Source organism: Callithrix jacchus, chromosome 10 (assembly GCF_049354715.1).
Source record: "Callithrix jacchus isolate 240 chromosome 10, calJac240_pri, whole genome shotgun sequence".
Lineage (NCBI taxonomy): Eukaryota > Metazoa > Chordata > Mammalia > Primates > Cebidae > Callithrix > Callithrix jacchus.
Genome location: NC_133511.1, coordinates 15,491,234 through 15,514,621, shown reverse-complemented (window position 1 = coordinate 15,514,621; position 23,388 = coordinate 15,491,234). Strand labels below are relative to the sequence as shown.

General features: G+C 38.6%; 1 long non-coding RNA gene across 1 annotated transcript in view; it reads right to left on the bottom strand.

The window, feature by feature from the left end:
• LOC118145626 (uncharacterized) overlaps positions 1-23,388 on the bottom strand; it is a 42,030-nt gene that overhangs the window by 6,298 nt on the left and 12,344 nt on the right. The window contains exon 2 of the long non-coding RNA XR_004730902.3: positions 14,860-14,937. This is a non-coding gene — a long non-coding RNA (uncharacterized LOC118145626). The remainder of the gene's footprint in view (positions 1-14,859; positions 14,938-23,388) is intronic.

Below are 23,388 nucleotides of genomic sequence, written 5' to 3'. Positions count from 1 at the left end.
AACTATGGGCTATCGTATGTGTAGGAGGGATGGGGAGAAATCTTAAGGACCCTAAGAGTCAAATAGAGAATCTTATGCCAGATGGAATAGCATCTAGAAGGGCAGTGAGGTCATGAGATAAACACAAAGTAGAGAAAAATGAGAATGTTCAGTGGAGAGCCAACGGAGACAACAGGTTTTGGAAATGTTGAATGATGCTGGATATCCCAATAATGCTGATTCATTTTTGCTTCTGAGGAAAAGCTAGACAATATGAGGCTCTGGAGCCATCACCTCCCTCACCTGTACCAGTGGTGGATGGTTCCTCCCAAACATGACCCAGTTTCTTGCTAAAACCAAACTTTGCCTCAGAATTCTCACAGAGCTCCAAGTAGTCATTAACAATCAATAGAACTTGGCATGAGAAACAGAACCTACTAGTTGTACCCAGTGTAATAAATGCCGTTCTAGCAAATCCTGACAATTATAGTAAAATATTAACCTCTTTTATTTATTTATTCACATATTTTATTGTAAACACAATTAGCAATCTCATTCTTCTCAGACACAACAATAATGATTTCAGTGATTAAACTCATAAAAGAGCAACATGTAGTTTTCCGTGACTAAATACAGGTTTCAGAAGGCATAAACAGATTGTGTCAATAGTCTGTCCCTGTGACAGATTCTGAAGTGCCTCTAAGTCTTATAAACACTTCCATGCACTGTTAAGTTCACAGTAAGTGACATGTGTTTAGCATTATATGTTCTAACAACTCTAAGATTAATTTCAAAAAGATCAAATAAACAGAGACGCATGTAATTCTTCTCATCACCTGTCACTGTCAGTATTTGTAACTGAACCAGTTAGAGGCCTGCAAGTCATTGGTTGTAGTGATCCCATGAAAACCAGGCCTACCTAAACTTAGGAAGACATACTTTACCCTTTCTAAATGACAGACTTGTCATCCTAAACTGAAGTTTGGGATTGGGTTCTTAGGAAAATAGATAAAAGTTATTTATAAGTGGGTTTTGAGGACAGACTGACCAGATCCTAGATGTGAGGGGATTTGGGAGTTGCGTGAGGGATAATAGAATAAAGAAATGGAAATTTAAATTTTTTTAAGGAACGTATCAATACAAGAGTATATGCTGTGGATAGTGAAGTAGGCAGAGTATTCTCACTAAGTGAAAGTGTGGTGATATTTCCCTACAAAATATCCTGGAGGGAGCTGAATATAGAGAACAGACTTTTTCAGAGTGCTAATACATGGATCTGAGCATTTTTTTCTGAGAGTTGCATGTGAAACCATACAGCCAAGCTCTCTAAAGATAATTATACAGAAAGAGAGACGCTTTTGGAGACCATTGATTATAACCCCCCTCCATCTTCACCACTATGGCCCTAGACCAAACTCCCATCATCTCTCCCATGGACCATTGCAGTAGCCTCCTACCTGGTCTCCCCTACCCCCTGACCCCTCTACAAAAGTATTTTTGTAGAGGCATGAACACAGAAGGTAGTTCATGCCTCTGCTTAAGGCTCTCATGTCATCTGCACAGCAGTAAGAGTGGTATTTGCACTCTAGTGTGGATCAGAATCACCTAGAGGGTTTGTTAAAACAGATCTCTGGCCCCACTTCTAGAGATTCTGATTCAGTGGATATGGGGTGGGGCCTAGGAACTTGCATTTCTCGCACATTCCCTAGAGGGTGCTGATACTGCCAACTGGGGACTTCGCCTTTCCACCACTGATGTAGAGTAAAACTAAGGTCCTTGCTATAGCCTACAAGGTCCCCACAGGGATCTGGCCTCATGACCGCTCTGACCTCCTTCCTATTACTCTTCCTTTCACTCCATTCAGGTCACATCTAGCTCTTCTTCTTCCCTCTTCTCTGAGGATCTCCCCCAGAGAGCATCATGGCATGCTCTTCACCTCCTTCAATTCTTTTCTCAACAGACTTGTGGTCCATGAGGATTTCCCTAGCCATCCTATTTTAACTGGTGTATAGTACCTGATCCCTTCCTAGCATCCTTATTCCCAACCCATGATTGACTTTTTCCATAGCACTATCACCAGCTGAAATGCTACTCTATTTGACGTATTTGCTTATCCATTTTGTATCTGCTCACCCATTGGCTGGCACAACACCAGAGACCTGACGGATAGGAAGCTCCTATATCATGAGAAATATGTTCACTACTATATATCCCATACCTAAAAGAGCTCCTAGCACATAATAAGTGCTCAGTAAGTTTGTTTAATGAATAAATAAATAAATCAGAGTGATAAAAGAAAAATTTAGATATGTTTACATAGGGCCATTGAAGCCAAGCTAGAAAATAATTTCAAAATAAATAATAATAAGTGCAATAGGGAGCTGAGTAGTGTATAAAACTGAGGACATGTCCTTTATATCCAGTACTTTTTGTATCTTGTTTAAGAAGTTATTCAGTACCTAGAGATCATGAGGGCATTCTATTTTATCATCAATATAATTTTTAGAATTCATTTTACTTCAAAATACAGACTCACAGGAAAGTGCTAAAAAATGTTCAAGGACATTCTTACCTTTTTCACCCAGCCTCTCCTCATGAAAACATCTAGCATAACTGCAGTACAATATCACAATTAGGAAATTGACACTGGCACAATCTCGAGAGCAGGTTCAGATGTCATCATTTACACATGTGCTCATATGTATGCATTTATATATACATGGGGGTGTATTTATACAAATACAATTTTATCACACGTGCAGCTTCATGGAACCACCAGCACAAATGCATACTCAGCTGTACCATCATCACAAACCTCACTCTTGCTACCCCTTTTGAGCTACCCTTTCACCCCCTATCCTTTTCTCTGGGCAACCACTAATCCGTTCTCCATCTCTATAATTATGATATTTTATAAATGCTCTACAAATGGAGTCATGCAGCATGTATGCTTCCGGCGATGGCTTTTTACTCCCAGCATAATTTCCCTGAGATTTACCAAAGTTGTTGCATTATCAATAGTTCATTTTTTTAATTGCTGAGTAGTAGCCCATGATATGAGTGTACCACCACTTTTTTAATCTTCCATCATTGAAGGCCATTTGTGTAGTTTCTAGTTAGGAGCTATTGCAAATATATATAAAGCTGATATGAATATTCTCGTACAAGCTTCTGCGTGAAAATCGAGTTTTATTTGTGATAAATGCCTAAGTGTGCCATAGTTGGGTCACACATTAAGTCCATTTTTCATTTTAAAGGAAATGCCAAGTTATTTTCCAGAGCGACTCTACCATTTTACATTCCCCTCAGCAATGTGTACATGATTCAGCTTCTCTACATCTTTGTAGGTGTGTTTATACCTATGGATAGCTTTAGGACTCTTCATTAAAAAGACGATCCCTTCTCCATTAATTAGTTTTGCTCCTTTTTCAAAAATTCATTGGGCATATTTGTGTGGATCTGTTTCTGGGTTCTCTATTCCATTGCATTGATTTGTGTATCTATCACTCCACACTTTCTTGGCTACATTAGCCATAGAACATTAAAGATATATGTTAAGTGGATAACCACTTAACATTGAGAAGAGGGATTTCTCCCACTTCATTTTTTAAATCAAATTGTTTTGGTTATTCTAGAGCCTTTCTATTTCCATAAATATTTGAATACGAGCTTGTGTTTGTCCACAAAAAAAATTGCTGAGAGTTTGTAGGAATTTCATTTATCTATAGACCAATTTAGGAAGAAGCGCTGTCTTTACTATGTTGAGTCGTGTAACCCATGAGCACAGTATGTCCCTCCAAGTACTCTCATCTTTAAATTTTTCATCAACACTTGTAATTTTTATCACACATATTTTGTACATATTTTGTCAGACCAACATCTAAGTATTTCATTTTTTGGAGCAATTAGAGATGGCATTGCATTTTTATATTTTGGTTTCTATCTGTTCGTTGCCAGTATGAAAAAATGTGAAGTTTTTTTTGCGTTAATCTTATATCCTGTCACCTTACTAAATGCACATTAATTCTAAGATTTTTGTGAGGTTTGTGTGTGTGTGTGTGTGTGCATGGGTTTTTTGTCTGCTTGTTTTTTTGTAGTACTTTTCCACGTAGACTATTACGTCATTTGCAAACAGAGGCAGTTTGCTTTATTTTTCCCAATCTGTATTCCGTTTGTCTCTTTTCCTTCCCTTATTGCCATGGTTAGAACTTCCAGTGCTTTGTTGAATAAGAGTGATAAAAGTGAAAATCCCTCCTTGTTTCTGATAAAAGAGGAAAAATATTCAGCTTTCTACCATGACTCAGATGTCAGTTATAGACTTTTTGCGGATGTTCTTTATGAGGTTGAGGAAGTTCCCTCCATTCCTGGTGTACTAAAAGCTTTTTTGTGAATGGATGTTGAATTTTTTCAGTTGCTTTTTTGACATTAAATATAATCATTTAATTTTTCTTCTCTAGCTAGTTGATAGGGTGGATTACACTGATTTTCAAGTATTGAAACAGGCTTGCTGCCTTGAATAAATTTCATTTGGTTGTAGTGTATTTTCTTTTTAGACATGAGGTTTGATTTGCTAGAATTTTATTATTTTTTTTAATATATATTTTTTATTGCGTTTTAGGTTTTGGCATACATGTGAAGAACATGCAAAATTGTTGCATAGGTACACACATGGCAATGTGATTTGCTGCCTTCCTCCCCATCACCTATATCTGGCATTTCTCCCCATGTTATCCCTCCCCAACTCCCCACCCCCTGTTGTCCCTCCTCTAGTTCCCCTCCACAGACCCCAGTGTGTGGTGCTCCCCTCCCTGTGTCCATATGATTTGCTAGAATTTTGTTAAGAATTTTTGCATCTGTGTTCAAAGGATGTTAGTGTATAGATTTTTTTGGTTTCAGTATCAAGATAATAATGGCTTCATAGAATAAGGTTATGTGTGTGCACTTCTCTTTTGCTTTCTGGAAGAGATTATGTCAAGTTTCTGTTAATTATTTTAATGTTTAGTAAAATTCCCCAGTGGAACAAGCTGGGCCTGGAAATGTGTTTTTTTAGAGCTTTTACAAATTCAATTTTCTTAATAGTGAAAGGTCTACTCAGGTTATCTATTTTATCTTGGCTGAATTTTGGTAATTTGTGTTTTTTGAGAAATTGGTCAGTTTCTTCTAAATTGTCAAATTTCTCAGTGTAAGGTCATTTATGCTATTCTTTTATCATTTTTCAGTGGCTATAGAATCTTGTGATATCCCTGTTTAATTCTTAATATTGGTAATTTGTGTCTTTTTATCTTTGTCAGTCTTCCTAGAGTTTTATCAATTTTATTGATTATTTTGAAGAATTGGCTTTTTGTTTCTATCTCTTCTATTTGCATTCTATTTCTATTGTTTTCTTGTTTAAAATTTTATTTTTGCTCTTGTTTTTTATTGTGGTAAAATATACATAACATAAAATATACAATTTTAAGTACTTTTAAGTATATGGTTGATTTTTAAGTGTTGAGTGAGTGTCCAGCGAGTGTCCAGTGGCATCACATGCACATTGATCTGCAACCATTACTCCCATTCATCTCTGGAACTTTCTCAACTTCCCACATTGAAACTCTGAACCCATTAAATGCTAACTCCTTATTCCTCACTCACCCTATCCCCTAGAAATCACTTTACTTTCTGTCTTTATAAATTTCACTACTCTGGATACCTCATATAAGCAGAATCATACAATATTTGTCTTTTTGTGACTGGCTTACTTCACTTAGCTTAATGTCTCCAAGGTTCATCCATGTTGTAGCATGTGTACAAACAATGTAATATACATACAACAAAATAATATTACTGTATACACACTCTGTATGTTTCCGTTTTTAAAAATCTGTTGAGATTTGTTTTATGACCCAGGTTATGGTCTATCTTGGTGAATGTTTCATGGCAATTCAAAAGATTATGTATTCTGCTGTTGAAAAGTGAAGTGTTCTATACATGTCTTTTATATCCTGTTGGTTGAAGGCGTCATTCAGTCCTGTATCCTTGCTGACTTTCTGTATAGTAGTGCTATCAATTGTTGGATTAAGGTGTTGAACTTTCCAACTTTCAGAAAATCCAACTTTTGTGGATTTTGTGAAATCCACAAAAGTTGTCAATTTTTCTATTAATACATCAATTCCCTCAGTTTTGTTTCATATATTTCAAGGATCTGTTGGGCGGTGTATATGCTTTTAAAAGTGCTATACCTTCTAGGTGGGTTGATCCCTTAATTATTATGTAATATACTTCTTTGCTCCCCATAATATTCTTTGATCTGAAGTTGACTTTGTCTAATATTAATATAGCTGTGCCTTCTTTTTTGATTAATATTTGTATTATAAATCTTTTTCCTTCTTGTTACTTTCATCCGACCTATGCCAATATGTTTGAAGTGATTTTTGAGAAAGCATTTAGCTGGGCTGGGATATTTTGATCTACTCTGCCAATCTCTAACTTTTAATTTCGATACTTATTTACAAAGAAATTATTCATATGCTAAGGATTGTCATTTTATTTGTTTTTCATTTATTCCTCTGTTTCTATCTATCTATTTCTTTTTTTCTTTCACCTTCCTGTGAGTTATTGAACATTTTTAGTATTACAATTTGATTTATTTATAAAAATATGCAGTATCTCATTTTGTATTTTATTTTTAGTGGTTGCTCTAGGTATAACCTTTTACATATGTAACATTACATTCCACTAGTGTCAACATTTTACCACTTCAAGTAAAGTTTAGAAATCTTAATTCTATTTAAGTCCCTTTACTCTCCCAAATTTTAAAAATACATATATATTTTTTGAGACAGGGTCTCACTCTGTGATGCCCAGGCTGGAGTGCAGTGGCATGATCTCAGCTTGCTGCAAAGTCCACCTCCTGGGTTCAAGCAATAGTCCCACCTCAGCCTCCCAAGAAGCTGGAATTACAGATGTGCACCATCACACCCAGCTAATTTTTGTATTTTTTTGGTAGAGACAGGGTTTCACCACATTGGCCAAGCTGGTCTCAAACTCCTAACCTCAAGTGATCTGCCCACCTTAGCCTCCCAAATTAAAAATACAATTGTTTTAAGTGTTTCCTCTATGTATATTGAGTGCCATATCAGATGATAATGTAACTTTTATGATTGCTTCAATCATAAAATATGACTAAAGAAATCATGGGGCGAAGGATAATCTATTACTTTTATTTCCATTTTTGCTCACTCTGTTGTTTCTTTTTTTTTTTATTGCATTATAGGTTTTGGGGTACATGTGCAGAACATGCAAGATAGTTGCATAGGTACACACATGGCAGTGTGTTTTGCTGCCTTCCTCCCCTTCACCCACATTTGGCATTTCTCCCCAGGCTATCCCTTCCCAGATCCCCCCCCGCACTGTCCCTCCCTTATTCCCCCCAATAGACCCCAGTGTGTAGTACTCCCTTCCCTGTGTCCATGTGTTCTCATTTTTCCTCACCTGCCTATGAGTGAGAATATGCGGTATTTCACTTTCTGTTCTTGTGTCAGTTTGCTGAGAATGATGTTCTCCAGATTCATCCATGTCCCTATAAAGGACACGAACTCATCATTTTTTATTGCTGTATAATATTCCATGGTGTATATGTGCCACATTTTCCCAGTCCAGTCTATCATCGATGGGCATTTGGGTTGGTTCCAGGTCTTTGCTATTGTAAACAGTGCTGCAATGAACATTCGTGTGCATGTGTCCTTATAGTAGAATGATTTATAGTCCAGTAATGGGATTGCTGGATCAAATGGAATTTCTATTTCTAAGTCCTTGAGGAATTGCCACACTGTCTTCCACAATGGTTGAACTAATTTATACTCCCACCAGCAGTGTAAAAGTGTTCCTATTTCTCCACATCCTCTCCAGCATCTGTTGTCTCCAGATTTTTTAATGATCACTATTCTAACTGGCATGAGATGGTATCTCAATCTGTTTTTTATTTGCATCTCTCTAATGACCACTGATGATGAGCATTTTTTCATATGTTTGTTGGCCTCATGTATGTATTCTTTTGTAAAGTGTCTGTTCATATCCTTTGCCCATTTTTGAATAGGCTTGTTTGTTTTTTTCCTGTAAATCTGTTTGAGTTCTTTGTATATTCTGAAGGTCCTAGACATCTATTATTGTTTTCTTTGTATTGGGAGAGCTTTCCTTAGCCAGTCCTTAAAGACAGGTCTGCTAACAACATATCCTCTTAGTTTTCCTTTCTCTGAAGATATCTCTATTTTTTATTAATTTCTGGAAAAAAAATTAATTTCACTGCCTGTTTCATCAAGATTCAATGTTGACACTTTCTTTCAGAACTAAAAAGTATGCTATTTCTTCCTGGCTGTGTTGTTTCAGATGAAAAATCATCTGTCATTCAAATTGGTGGGTTTTTATAGATAACGTGTCATTTCTCTCCGGCTGTTTTTAAGATTTTTTTCTTTGCCATTAGTTTTCAGAAGTTTAATTATGACGTTTCTTGGTATGGATTTCTTTTGGCTTATTCTATTTGTAGTTCACCTAGCTGTTGGATCTATAAATTTTGTCTTTCACCAATTTGGAAAGTTTTCAACCATTACTCATTCTGAGACTCCAATGATATGAATGTTAGCTATTTGTTATATAAATCCTTAAGGCTGTTCCTTTTTTCAGTCTATTTCCTCTCGATTGTTCAAATTGAATAAATTCTATTGATTTGTCAAGTTCATAGACTCTACGCTTTGTCATCTCCACTCCGTTGATTCTATCCGGCACATTTTTTGTTTAAGTTATTGTATTTTTGAGGTCTATAATTTCTATTTGGCTCTTGTTTTAAATAACTTCAGTTGCTTTGCTAAGATTTTTCTATCTTTTCATTGTTTCAAAAAATTATAATTGAATATTGGGACATTTTAATGAGAGGTGCTTTGAAATTCTTGTCAAATAATTCCAACATCTGATTCATCTCAGCATCGGCATCTGTTGATTGTCTTTTCTCTTTCAAATTGTGGTTCTCCTGATTCTTAGCACGAAGGATGATTTTTTATTGTATCCTGGATATTTTGGTTATTATGTGAAGTGACTTTTGATCCTGTCTAAATATATGTTAGCAGTAAGTTACCCTTTTTAAGTTTAGCATATGGGGTCTGCCCTACTTTTGTGGCTTTCATTCTAATACAATTTTAGTTTTCTAAGCCCCCCGGTGATGTTATTCTGGCCAGCTTTATTCTTTTAGTGCTGTCATGACACTTGCTCAGTTCTTACTAACACTGTCTGCAGTACAGAAGGTACTTGCTCTGGCTACCTGCTGTTGTTGGGGGACCTTTGGTGGAGGAGGAGAAGAAGAACACTTGGCCTAGGTCTCACCTATACCACTGGGTGGAAGACAGAGAAATGCAGGACTTCAGGGCTGTTGCCACTGAGGATGAATGGAATGACCTACCAATGCTTCCATTGCATAATAGGGGCTTGGACAGCCCAGGGCATCACTGCTACCAGAGTTTGAGACCATCCACTGAGCCTGGTTTACGGAGCAGGGGCTGGATGGCCAAGGACTTTCTCACTGCTGTGGCTACAGGGGCAAATAGATAAGACCATCCACTAGGGGGGCTCTGGCCATGGAGCAGAAATTGAGGTGGCTGGGTCTTCACCACTGCCACTACTGCCAATGGATGTGTCCACTAGCAGGGTCCCCAGTTATGGAGCAGGGAATGAGTTTCCCCGCCAGACCTCTGTTATCTCTGTTGAGCTTCCCCTTCCTCAGTCCTTTGGCTAGAGAAGAAAGCTATTTTATTTTTATCTGTGCTTATTGGTTCTGGATTGTAGGCCTCTCCACTGCCCAGTTCAGTGGTATTTGGAAAACTAAAAAAAAACAAAACCTGGGGAAATTAACACATTGTCATTCCTCAAGTCCTGAGACATTACCCAGTCTGCCTTTTCCCTTCCAGCTTGCAGAGTCCTTTTATCATTATCTGTTTAATAAATTTCTGTGTTAGTACATTTAGAGAGGAGGAGCAGGGAAGAGTGAATCTATAGCATCTTGCTCTGGAACTAAAATTCCAGAAAGCAATATAATTTTGACTTCACAATCAGGTCTTTAATCCACCTGAAAATTGATTTTAGTGTATGATGTGAGATAGAAATCTAATTTCGCTTTTTTCTCCATATATATTCAATTGTCTTGGCACCATTTTTGAGAAGTCTGTCTTTTATCAAGTACCTGCAGTGCTCACCTCTGTGCTGTACAAGAGTCTATTGCTTGGCTTGCTATTCTAGGTAATTGCTCTATTTGACTATCCCCACACCAATACATACTGACTTGATTATCATATCTTTATAATATAAAGTCTTGATACACAGTGGTACAAATATTCACATAAATGTTTTTTATACTTGTTTTGTGTGCAGAAAACTTGTTAAAACTCTTTACTAAATTTTAAAATATATCCATGGAATCTTTTTAGATTTTCTGTAATGCAAATTGATTATGTCATAATGTCCACAGTTATATAATTTTTTAAGTCATGACTTTTTCCCCTCTTTTCAATCACTTTTAGGGAGTGGAGAAGAGCGGATTTTTTTCTGTGATGGCAAAAACCTCTACTACAATGTTGAGTCGATGAAAATGAGGGTAGTGCAATTATTTGTGTTGTTCCTGCTTTCTAAAGAAAAGCCGGCTGGGCATGATGGCTCACACTTCGTACTTCCAGCCCTTTGGGAGGCAGCAGTCAGAGGACTGCTTAAGCCCAGAAGTTCAAAACCAATCTGGGTATCATAGAGAGACCCCATCTTTACAAAGTATTTTTTTAAAGTTAGCTGAGTGTGGTGGTGCACTTTTGAAGTCCCAGCTACAGCGGGGCTAAGGTGGGAGGATCTCTTGAGCCTGGGAGGTCGAGGCTGCAGTTAGCCATGATCATGCCATTGTACTCCAGACTGGGTGACAGAGTGAGACCTTTTTTCAAAAAAAGGAAAAGCCTCTAGAGCTTCATCATTAAGTACGATGCTTGCTATAGGTTTTAGCAAATCTATTGCATAAACTAAAGAGGTTTCCACCTATTCCTAATTTGCCATATTTTTTTAGCATCAATAGTAAATTTTATTTAAAAAAAAAAGCTTAGAAAACACATGCTATGCTAATCCTAGTCAAAAGAAAGCTGGAGTGCTTATATTAATACTAAAAAATAGTAGGTATAATAACAAAGAATAATACTATGGATAAAGATCATTATGTTATAATGATTAAGGAGTCAATTTATTAATAGGATATAACAATCCTAAACATATATGCACCTAATGATAGAGCTTCAAAATACATGAAGCAAAAATAGACAGAGCTGAGATGAGGAATAAGCAAATCCACAAGCATAGTTGTTTTCAATGCTCTTCTCTTAATAATTACAAAACAAGTGCTAATAACATAAAGTTAGCAATGATACAGAAGACTTGAATAACATTATCAAAAAATTTGACTTAACTGACATCTATAGGATATTCTACCCAACAACGGCAGAATAGACGTTCTTTCCAGAGGCGTATAGAACATTTATTAAAATAGATAATATCCTGGGCTATAAAATGAGTCCCAACAAAGTTAAAGGAATTCAAATCATAAAAGGTATGTTTTCTATCCAAAATGGAAGTCAACTAGAAATTAATAACAGAAAAATATCTGTGAAATTCTCAAATATTAGGAAAGTAACATAACTCTAAATATCCTGAGTCAAAGAACAAACCAAAAGAGAAAAACAACAGTATTTTGAACTAAATGAAAATTAAAATGCAACAGACCAACATGTGTTGGACACTACTAAAGCAGGACTTAGCATTAAATTTATACCACTAAGTGCCTATTCTAGAAAAGAAGAAAGATTTTAAATCTATGACCTCATCTTCTACCTTAAGAAACTGGGGGAAAAAAAAGTAGAAAAGAGGAATTAAAATCAAATGAAAATAGTGGAAATAAATGTAATACAAAATAATTTAAAAATAAAAATTAACAGTGTCTTTAATATGTGTGTATATATGAATAATTGGTAATAATATTATTTAATAATATTAAAATCAATAAGAGCAAGCTGATCAGATAAAAACAGAACAAAGCAAAGCAAAAATAGAGAAGACACGAGCTACCAATATCAGTCATTAAAAAGTGACATCACTACAGAGTCTACAGATTTAGAAAAATAATAGTGGACCATTATAACTCTATGATAATAAATTCGATAGCTTAGTGAAAATGCAACATTTCCTAACAGTCACAAACTACCAAAGCTTATTCAAGAAAAAAATAACCTGAATAGCTCTGTATCTGTTAAAAAAAAATTAAGCTTATAAATAAAAGTCTTCCAACAGAGAAAATTCCTGGCTCAAATGGCTTCTTTTGTGGGTCCTGCTTAACATTAAAGAAGACATAAGACAAATTCTACCCAAACTTTTCCAGAAAATTGAAAAAGAAGGAATACCTCCCAACTCATTCTACAAATCCAACAGTACCATAATACCAAATCTAGGCAAAAACATTAAGAAAGAGAAACTACAGAATAATATGTGTCATAAACATAGATGCCACAACTATAAACAACATTTTAACAAATAAAATAAACAATAATACATCTGGGCCAAATAGAATTTTTTCCATGAATGCAAAGTTGATCTAACATTTTTAAATGCACCAATATCATTTACCGTATCAACAAACCAAAGCAGAAAAACTATATAATTATCCCAATAGGTGAATAAAAAAGCATTTGACAAAAATTTAACATATATTTCTGACTTTTTTAATAAAAACTTCTCAGCAAATTCTTAATTAGAAGGTAGTTTCCCCAACCAGATAAAGAGCATCAACAAAAGCCTCCAGTCAAAACCAGAATAATGAAAAGACTGAATTTCTCCCTCTACAATCAGGAAAGATACAAGGATGTTCATTCTCCCACTTCTGTTCAATAGCGTATTGAAATTTCCAGCCAGTGAAATAGGACAAGAAAAGCAAATAAAATGCACCCAGTTTGCTAAAGAAGTAGAACTATCTGTTCACATACAATATGATTGTTTATGTAGAAAATTGGGTATAATCTGTAAAAAAAAATTATACAGAAAATAAGAAGTGACTTTAGTGAGACTGCAAGTTGCAAGCCCAATGTGCAAAATTTAATTGTATTTCTATATACTAACCATAAACAATCAGAAACATACACACACACACACACACACACACACACACACTCTAAATGGCAAGAAATATGAAATAGGAATAAAACTGACAAAAGATATGCAAATCTGCCACTGAAAACTACAATACATTGTCAAAATAAATTAAAGAAGATTTTAAATAAATGGAAAGATGTACCTTGTGCATGGATTCAACAGATCTATGTTGTTTAAACTGCCAATTATCATCGGATAGATTCAACACAATTCTTATTTAAAATCCTGAAAGGTATTTTTTTTTTTTGTACATACAGATGAGCTGATTGTAAAGGTCACATGGAAATATAAAGAATGCAGAATAACCAAAATAAATTTTTAAAAGAAGAGAAAAATTGGAAAGCTAATAATAGCTGCTTCAAAATTCAGTATAAAGCTACAGTAAACAAGATAGTGTGGTACTGGCATCAGCAGAGATGGATAGATCAAATAGATCAGTGGAACATAATAGAGTCTAAAAATCTCTCACATATGTAAAACTGGATTTTTTGACAAAGGTGCAAAGACGATTTGGTGGAGGAAGCATACCCTTGTCTTTATGCTGGAACAATTGGATATTCATATGCAAAAAAATGAATTTCAATTCATATGGAAAAAAACTCAAAATGAATTTTAGAACTAAATGTAAAACCTAAAATTCTACAAAATATAGTAGAAAATTTACTTTATTGGATGATATTGTTTTTATTGTTTTGGACTAGATCATATTTATTAGTAATCATCTTTAATTTCTCCCTTCTTCCCTATAGCTCAAGAGCTGAAAACTACACTTCTTAGACTTTTTGACACCAGTTTTTGAAATGCAATTTATGTTCTGCTGATGAAATATACTCATGTATGGTTTGGAAAGCAGAGGAGGAAATGACCCTTTTTCCTTGACAGGGGTGACAGCTGATGTGTGGATTGTGGAAGACACGAATGTTTGCAGTAGTTGAAAACTGCATTCCATTGCCAGTCATCAGCTTCAATATATGAAAAACTAATATCATCATGTATCTTTTTGCAGTTTGCTTTTTTCTGGGTAGCAATGGCAGCCTCTTGACCTCTGGATTGTGTTGTAGTGATGCAGCTAAAAGCCTGGAAGTGGCCAGGTGCGGTGGCTTACACCTGTAATCCCAGCACTTTGGAAGGTCAAGGCAGGTGGATCATGAGGTCAAAAGATCAAAACCATCCTGGCCAACATGGTGAAACCCCGACTCTACTAAAAATACAAAAATTAGCTGGGTATGGTGGCATGCACCTGTAGGCCCAGCTACTCTGGAGGCTGGGGCAGGAGAATTGCTTGAACCTGGGAGGTGGAGATTGCAGTGAGCTGAGATCGTGCCACTGCACTCCAGCCACGTGCCTGGTGACAAAGCAAGACTCTGTCTCAAAAAAAAAGCCTAGAAGCAGCCCTCTAACTTTTGTACTGCCAGTTTCCCAATGATTTTGCAACCTCCTAACTCCCAATATAAAATTATTTTCTTCTTGAAGTACTTTTCTGTTTCTCTGCACTAATTCATGACCAATACCGTCTTAAAAAGAAGAAACTGTATGCTTATATTATCTAGTCAAATATATTACCTTCTTATCAGATAATATAGGGACCCTACCACCCTTTAGCTCCATTAATTATGCTTTTAAATATAAGCCATGGGACCTTATTGTTATTTTTTGTATATTCAATGTTCATTTGGATTTACTCACTTATTTATAACTGAAAGATTGTCTTTTTCTTGATTCCTTTTTGTATTTCAACTCTTCCATCTGTAATTTTCTTTCTTCCTGAAATACATAATTTAGAATTTTGACAAACTCTGTTTTACTTACATAAAAAAGTATTTTGTTCTCATATTGAAAGATATTTTTTCCTGGGTATAGAATATTCATCAGCTATTAACTTTTGTAAATATATTGAAGATATTATTCCCTTGCTTTCTGACTTCCATTATGATTATTGAGAAGTCAGCAGTTAGTCTAGCTCATTCATTTGAAGACAATCTGTTTGTCTCTTATGACTACTACTAGGATTTATTCTGGCCAGGTTCAGTGGCTTATGCCTGTAATCCCAGCACTTTGGGAGCCTGAGGTGGGTGGATCACGTGAGCTCAGGAGTTTGAGACCAGCCTGGCCAACCTGATGAAACCCCGCTTCTACTAAAAATACAAAAATTAGCTGAGTGTGGTGGCACATATTTGTAATTTCAGCTACTTACAAATTAATTAGGGAGGCTGAGGCAGGAGAATCACTTGAACCCAGGAGGCAGAGGTTTCAGTGAGCTAAGATCTTGCCATTGCACTGCAGTCTGGGCAGCAAGAGCAAAACTCCATCTAAAAAAAAAAATCTTCTTTGTTTGGGGTATTCTCTGTTCTCACTATTATGTTTCAATGGGTCTTCTTTATGCGGATTGAGATTTTTAAGGCTTCTTGAATCTATGGTTTCACATCATTCATTGTTCCTGAGAAATTCTTACCCCCTATTTTTTCAAATATTGCTTCTTCCCTATCTCTCTCTCCTTTCCTGGGAATTTGATTAAACACATGCTAGTCTTTCTCACTATATCTAGCATACCACTTAACTAATGCATTTATTTGCCTGTCTCTTTATGATATATGTAGACTAATTTTTTCTATCATATCTTCCAGTTTACTAATTCTTTCCTTAGCTGTGTTTAATCTGCAGGTTAAATTCATTGTTTTGTTTCTGTTTTTTTTTTTAATTTTAGTAATTGAAGTTTTATTTTCAGAAGTTCTATTTTAAAAAACTCTACTGTGTCAATCTTTATAGTTTCCTGCTCGTACAAATATATTCACATTTTTAAAAATTTCAATCATGGTGTAAGGAATGCTTTGCTGCACTTTGCATCCCCCTTTCAGGAAGAAGGGATTTATTTACTCAGTTGATGGAAATGTTATAGTTTGACATTATCCTTGAAACTAAAATCATTGGCCAATTTGATTTCTGGTACTGTATGTCCATGATGACTTCAAAGTTTAAAATTCCCTAAATTGGCCAATGTTGTTGGGCAAAATAAGGTCTTCTGGGCTGCTTTTACCTCTCATATGTTTCCTTAAACAACTTTCCTGCTAAATTCATACTATCTTATTATCCACTTGATACTTTTAAAAGGACTTGTCATTTTTTCTCGATGAGTAATCAGGTCCAAATAACCCATATTTCATTGCATGAAATATACAAGAGTAGCAGAAAAAGGACTCCAACAGCTAGACTCTAGCAGTGGCTACTGATTTGCTTTGTTCAAGAAGACTGAAAGTTTGCTTCTGGCTTAGAAGAAAAGAATGCCAGAATGAATGGATGATGCTGTCATGGTCACAGGAGGTGATATGCCACAAGAGGTGCAATCCTGCGACCAAATCATTTAAAAATCTTTTCTCATTCTGTGGGCCCCTAAATTTATAAATATAAAGAGTCATTTATTCCTGAAACGTTAACCAGTCCCCTCACTTTACAAACTGCTCAGCCTGAGTTTAAGGCTCTCTATGCTCTTTTCTCAACCTCTCTTTCCAGATTCTCTCACCACTGCACAATATGAACTAAAAGCCACAGCCAAGCAGACTCCACCTTCCCCCTAAACATCCTCTAACATTTTCGTCTCCAGCAACTTGACCCAGGGTATCACTGTTTGGAATACTTGCTCTTCGTTTATACATTCAGAAATTCTAGACATTCTTCCAACCTAGCTCCAGTGCCAACTCCTCATAAGGCTTTCTTTGTGTCTCTGTTGGATTGTTCCTTCCCTTGGTCTCTCAGAGCATCACAAGCCTTTCCAGCAAATTTTGCCTTTCTCTCTTTTTCTCCCCGCCCCCATACTATTCAGGCCTTTGTTTAATCTCTTGTCCTATCCTGTTAGGTGCAAGAGGCTCAGGCAGGGATTGACTGATCTTTATAGTTAACATAGTTTGATACTCAATATATGTTCCCTTCTAAAGGAGAAATCTCTGATGAATGGAAAAGGTCATATTCCTCAGTGTTATTTGTCCTTCAGACCTTGGCTGTAGGGGCTCCTCAGATTACGAGAGCTAACCATACATCCTCTAGCTGCAACCACCCTCTCCCTCTCCAGGGTACTGGAACAGCTGTTCAAAGGGCACCATACTGAAGCATAGAAGGCAGGACCAGAGCTACACACCTGTTTTTGGAGGTTAAGACTTGTAGGCAGGAGCAGGGCATGCCTGGGTTGCTGCTGCCCACCAGTAGCAGAGCTGGCCAGGCCAAGCATAGTTGAGCATTTAAAATACATTAAAGGCCGGCTCCCTTTGAAGTTGGAAACTATCTCTATTTAATCAGAGAGAAACAACTTTTCAAAAGATTTTTTCCCCTCTTTTTTACCTTCAGCTTGCTGGCTTCTCCTGTGGTTAGTAGCATGAATAAAACATGCATATCCCAATTAAATCTTGATTTAATTTCACTTCTTTGCAAAGCTGATGAACTCGAGTGCTTTCATAAAGACACTGAGCATTAGCATTCTTTTGTTATGCACAATCCATTCGGAGGAACAAGGGGCTAAAAATATTCAGCTGCCTCTCCCCTGGCCTTGCCAAGCTCTCCACGAGTTAAGGAGAAAGGAAAACACACAGGCACACTCACATTTCCAGCCAGGCTAATCCTCCCCGTGGACACCCCCTGGTAATTGTAGGGAATGAGAGCTCGTTTGACCATGAGTAACATCTTAGAGTTGGAAGGCAAACAGCATTGCAAAAAGGACACCTTCTTGGGTGATTCTTTGGTGCTGTACCTGAAATAGTCAGTAGCCCATAGCAATTTAAGAGCCCGTTCCTTTCCCTACACCAGAGGAGGCACCAGCAGCAGGAAGAAGCTCTGGACCCAGCTGCGCATCCCAGAGGGCTGACTGAGCTTCTTATCATTTGCTTCTGAATCTGAAAAATACAAACTTCCCCTGAAGTTCATGCTTATCACTTCAAAAAATACATACTGTATTCATTGAAGACTAAAAAGAAGTGCATGAATGTATTTATCTGTAGTTATTCCTGGATGATGGGATTATGGATGATCTTCCTGTCATGTCTGACACTTTGTGGCACTTTATGAACTCTCTTTAATAAGAATAAAGAAATTCTACAATCAGAAAAAGTTGTTTTAGAAAGATACATTTATTGACACCTTTCTACTACATACAGGGGGGAAATTATCTAAGTTATGCTCTCTAACTTCAGAGAGGTTTTTTTCTTTCTTTTTTTGAGGTAGAATATCACTCTGTCTCTCAGGCTGGAGTGCAGTGGCACGATCTCAGCTTACTGTAGCCTCTACCTCCTGGGTTCATGAGATTCCCCTGCCTCAGCCTCCCAGGAGGCTAGGACTACCACCACGCCCAGCTAATTTTTGAGTTTTTTTTTTTTTTTTTAATTAGAGATGGGGTTTCACTATGTTGGCCAGGCTGGTCTTGAACTCCTGAGCTCAAGTGACCTGCCCGCCTCAGCCTTCCAAAGTGCTGGGATTATAGGCATGAGCCACTGTGCCCAGCCCTTCATAGAGTTTGTAGTCTACATAGGATAACTAATAATAAGGACTAAATATAGATATTCCAGTTCTAAGTTGTCCAGAGAAATAAATATTTCTGAAGGTAGTGGTGATAAAGAAGACATTCCAGAGGAGGTGAGACTAGAAAAGCTTGAATCTCAAAGTTTGAGAGACGTTAGGAGTGATTTAGACCAACTCTACATTTGGAGCTTACATCTCCTCTTCATCAGCCTTATAGCACGACATAGCATGACACCCTGGTTGAACATAGCCAGTCTCTGACCAGAAACTTGATACTGTTTAAGTTAGTCTTTTCTGAAACATTGGAGTTTTTCTCACTACTTGGAGGTTCTTTCTATTTTTATTTTATTTATTTATGCTTAAGGACAGGGTCTGGCTCTGTCTCCCAGGCTGGAGTATAATGGTATGATCATAGCCCACTGTAGCCTCAACCTCCAGGGCTCAATATATCCTCCTGCCTCAGCCTCCCAAGTAGCTGGGACTATAAGCACACACCACCATGCCCAGCTAAATTTTTAAATATTTTTGATAGAGATGGGATCTCACTATGTTGCCCAGGCCTACTCAGAGGTTCTTTCTCACATTGATGTGAGCTCTGTTTCCCTGGTAGCTCTGGTTGCCTTCCTGGAGCCATATACACTCTGCTGCTCCTCCCACCCTGATGATCCTTCATATTTAAAGTCAGGTTTAACACCTTTTTTCTCTCTTGTATTTCTTTTTACTATGGTTTTTTTTTTTCAAGCATACCTCAAATGTCATAACTTCCAACTGACAAAGGCTTTGAAGGGTGGATAAAACTTACACCAAATGGAAGAAATGGAATGGGAATTCTCAATAGGGAAAATGATATAAGCAAGACATGGATTTTGAAAGAGGCCAGCTGTGTGGACTGGCCCATGAGGAAACCAGTCCAGCTGCAGCTGCATTGCCCTGGGGACTGGTGGGAGATGTAGGTGGAGCAGGAGGAGGGAGGCCACCTGGGGAAATACAGCTGAATCTGATGGTCTCTCCACACACCACATCCTCAGGAGTCTCTTTCACTCCAAGAGGAGCCTGGTCTGCAATTCAGGAGGCCTCCTGGTAGCCAGTTGCTACTGCTTCATTGAGCCCAGGTCCTTGTGGACCCTGTGGGGGATAGCCAGGGGCACAGGGACAATGAGAAGGGGCTTGTGCTTAGTCACTGCAGGTCTTTCCCTCAGTTGCCACCTTTGCCTATGATCTGACCAGTAGGCAATACACAGCCAGCCTGTGGAGGACGAATGTGAAGGTACGGTGGTAGGAGTAAGGTTCAGAGAGCTTGGCCCTGAGATACAAGTCGATTTCATGGCAGGTACAGGGAGGATGCTGGTGAAGAGGAGGGGCCGCATGGAGCATTAAGCATCAGAGCAAGCAAGTGACAGAGCACAGGACAGGCCTGTGAGTTGTTACCCCTGTGAATTCTCCCCTTATTCTCCCATGGCTTCAGTCTCCTGGCATTGTTGAGAATAGCAACAGCACCTGGACAGAGGCTGTACATACTCAGAATATGAAGGTGAAATGGCAAGGATGGCATTTGTAGGCCCTGCAGCTAGAGTACAAGGCAGACAACCAGACTTCAGCCCAGCCGCCTTCTCTTCCCATACCTGGTTCTAACTTTCCTGACAAGAGGCCCTGCGTGCATCTATGTGAAAACTCCGGGCCACATAGCTTAGTTCCATTCACTTGCCCTACTATCAAAATGGCATCCTTTGGACCTAGGGATGGACACCAATAGACCCTTGAAACAGGACTGTGCAGGCCCTCTGACTGAGCTCAGAGCCATTTAAGGAAGAAACCTGGCGGGGAGTGGGGGGCAAGGACCCAGAAATTACTCTTATGAGAAGAGATATGAGATCCAAGTGGTCATGTCCCGTGGCACCCAAGATGTGGGGAGGGGTTGGACCGGAAACAGGCCAGTTCTAGGACCTTCTAAGCAAGGAGCCCAGAGCAAGGGCCCCGGTGGCATAGGACTAAGGACAGTACCAACAACAAGTCCGGTGATCCTAACATGATCAAGTGGAAGGAGCAAAGACTTTGGAACCACACAGGCTTGGGCTCAAACCCTAGCTTTAACACTGACTTTCTCAGCCGTTCACTTCCCTGAGCCTCCAGTTCCTCCTGAACAAATCTGAGACCAGCATACTTGCCTGGCAGGGCAGTTAATGAGATGGTATTGAAAAATGTATGCCATAGAGCCAGCTTCCAATAAACAATGGTTATTGTTGCGTTTGACATATGGCCACTTGTCAAGCAAAAGCCAATTTGAGGCAATGATAGGGCAGGGTAACTCTGGGGAGAAAGAGAGACCATGGGGAGTGAGGAGGGAGGAACTACGTTTCCCTTGGGGTGAAAAAGCCTCTTGGATGGCTTTGAAAAGTCTGAATCTGTCCGACTCCGACCCTTGGGCCACAGCTTGCAGGCCTTGGAAATGGTTGTGTTTTATTTCATTTGAGCAGATTCCTGCTCACTATTCAGAGAAACTGTCTGGTGCTGTTTTTCTCCCAGACTGTCCACCACCCTCCACTTGGCACAAGTCTAGATGACACTGGAGCTTTCTCCCATGCAGGCTTGTCAATTCGAGCCTTAGAACAGCTCACACCAATAAACAGTTCCCCAAGACCCAGGAGGCACATACTGCAGAGAAATTTACACGCTCATAAAGAGAACACGCCTGCTAATATGTTTACAGGTCGGGGGTCTTTCTCCTGAATTCAGACAAGGTATTGCTGCAGTAAAAGACAAAATTGTTCAGGCTGATCTTCCAAGCACGGACCGAGGAGGAATCCCCAAGTCTTGGCTGACACAGCTCATAAATCTCCTGCGTTTCTGTTTGTCCTGACTTCCATCATTTCAAGCAACATGTGGGACTGTCGCATTTTAAGAAAATAAATCAAATGAAATTATAGATTCACCTTTGTGATCCTGATGTGCAGATTACATGTTATTACATTATAGATCTCACACCCCTCAATGCATTTGCACTACGGTATGATTATTGGATTTTGATGTATTGCCAACATCAAACCCAAATAAATATTTTTCTTCACTAAGTGCTGCTGGGAAGGAAGGCAATTCTCAAACATAAAGCCTATTTAGGTGGTTTAGTAAGAAATGCAAGGAGAGCAATGTGAAGAAGAATAAACATGTTGACACTGGTCTTCCATGGTAGTTCTCACATACCACGTTCCCCAATCCCTGAGAAAATAGAAAAGGCCTTGAAGCCTGGAGCCTGCTCTCGTTCTCTATATGATTCTTGTGTTAATGCAACAGATACTAAGATGGTTTGGCTCCGTGACTCCACCCAAATCTCATCTTGAATTGCAATAATCCCCAAGTGTCGTGTCAAGGGTGGGACCCAGTAGAGGTAATTGGATCACGGGAGCAGTTCCCGCCATGCTGTTCTCATGATAGTGAGGGAGTTCTCAAGAGATCTGATGGTTTTATAAGCATCTGGCATTTTTCCCACTGGCACTCATTCTCTCTCCTGCTGCCCTGTGAAGAGGTGCTTTCAGCCATGATTGTAAATTTCCTGAGGCCTCCCTAGCTATGCAGACCTGTGAGTCAATTCAACCTCTTTTCTTTCTAAATTACCCAGTCTTGGGTATTTTTCACAGCAGCATGAGAATGCACTGATATCCCTACTATGTGCTAAGAACTGTTCTGTGCATCAGGGGTGAGACAATGAAGTCAACATATGAAAACCTCTGCCCTAAGAGAGCTTACATTCTAATGGAGGGAAAGAGAAAATCAATAAACAAGCAAAATACATAGCGTATCAGTGCATGGTAAGTGCCTCAGAGAGAAACTAACTAAATCAGCAGGGTAGGGAGGATGTTTGGTACAATTTTAAATGAGAGGTCAGAAATGGCCTTATGGTGAGAGTGACATTTGACAAAGACCCAGTAGGAAGGGAGGCAATAAACCCCAGAACTATCTGGGGGAAATGCATTAAAGCAAATGGAAAAGCATGTGTGATGCCCCTGAGGCAGTGGTGGTCCTGGGATTTCAGAAAGCAGCAAAAGGCTGGAGCTGAGTGAAGACAAGGAAGCAAGGGGCAGTAGAGTGGAGTGTGGCAGCCAAATTGGAAGGGCCTTGCAGGCTACTGCAGTGACTTTGGATCACTCTAGGTCTGCTGCACAGTAATGGGCAAAAAAAAAAAAAATATTGTCCCTGCTTTTTCAGTTTATATTACGATTGAGAATATAGCAGCATAAGTAACCAATTATGTACAGAGGAGCAAGAGCTCACTCTGCAGGGGGTGGGGGGTATCTGAGAGGAGTCATGTATGAGTCAACTAGAAGCTTCCCCAACCCACTTCTGCTATCTTCACTCTGGAGTTCTTACACCTGAGGGGCTTTGGGCATCTGAGAACAGTGCTCAGAAAGGGGTCTGTACGGGACGGCTTGGAAGGCAATGGGTCCCTTCAAAGATGGGCAAAACGAAAAGAGAGGAAGTGCTGTCCTGATGCTGCAAACTTCTCCAGCAGAGGACCTTACTTTACCCCTGGTTTCTACCGGAAATGCCAACTAGAAATGCAGGAAAATAGACTGGGGGAAGGTGTCAAAGTGCAAGAAGCCAAACACTACAGTAGCATGTGGTGGGGTGAAGGGGAGGCCTTCCTTGGAGAGACATACACATCAACACCAGCAAAAGAATACCTGTGGTACCTGTGGGTCAGAGCACTGTGGGTGAGACCAT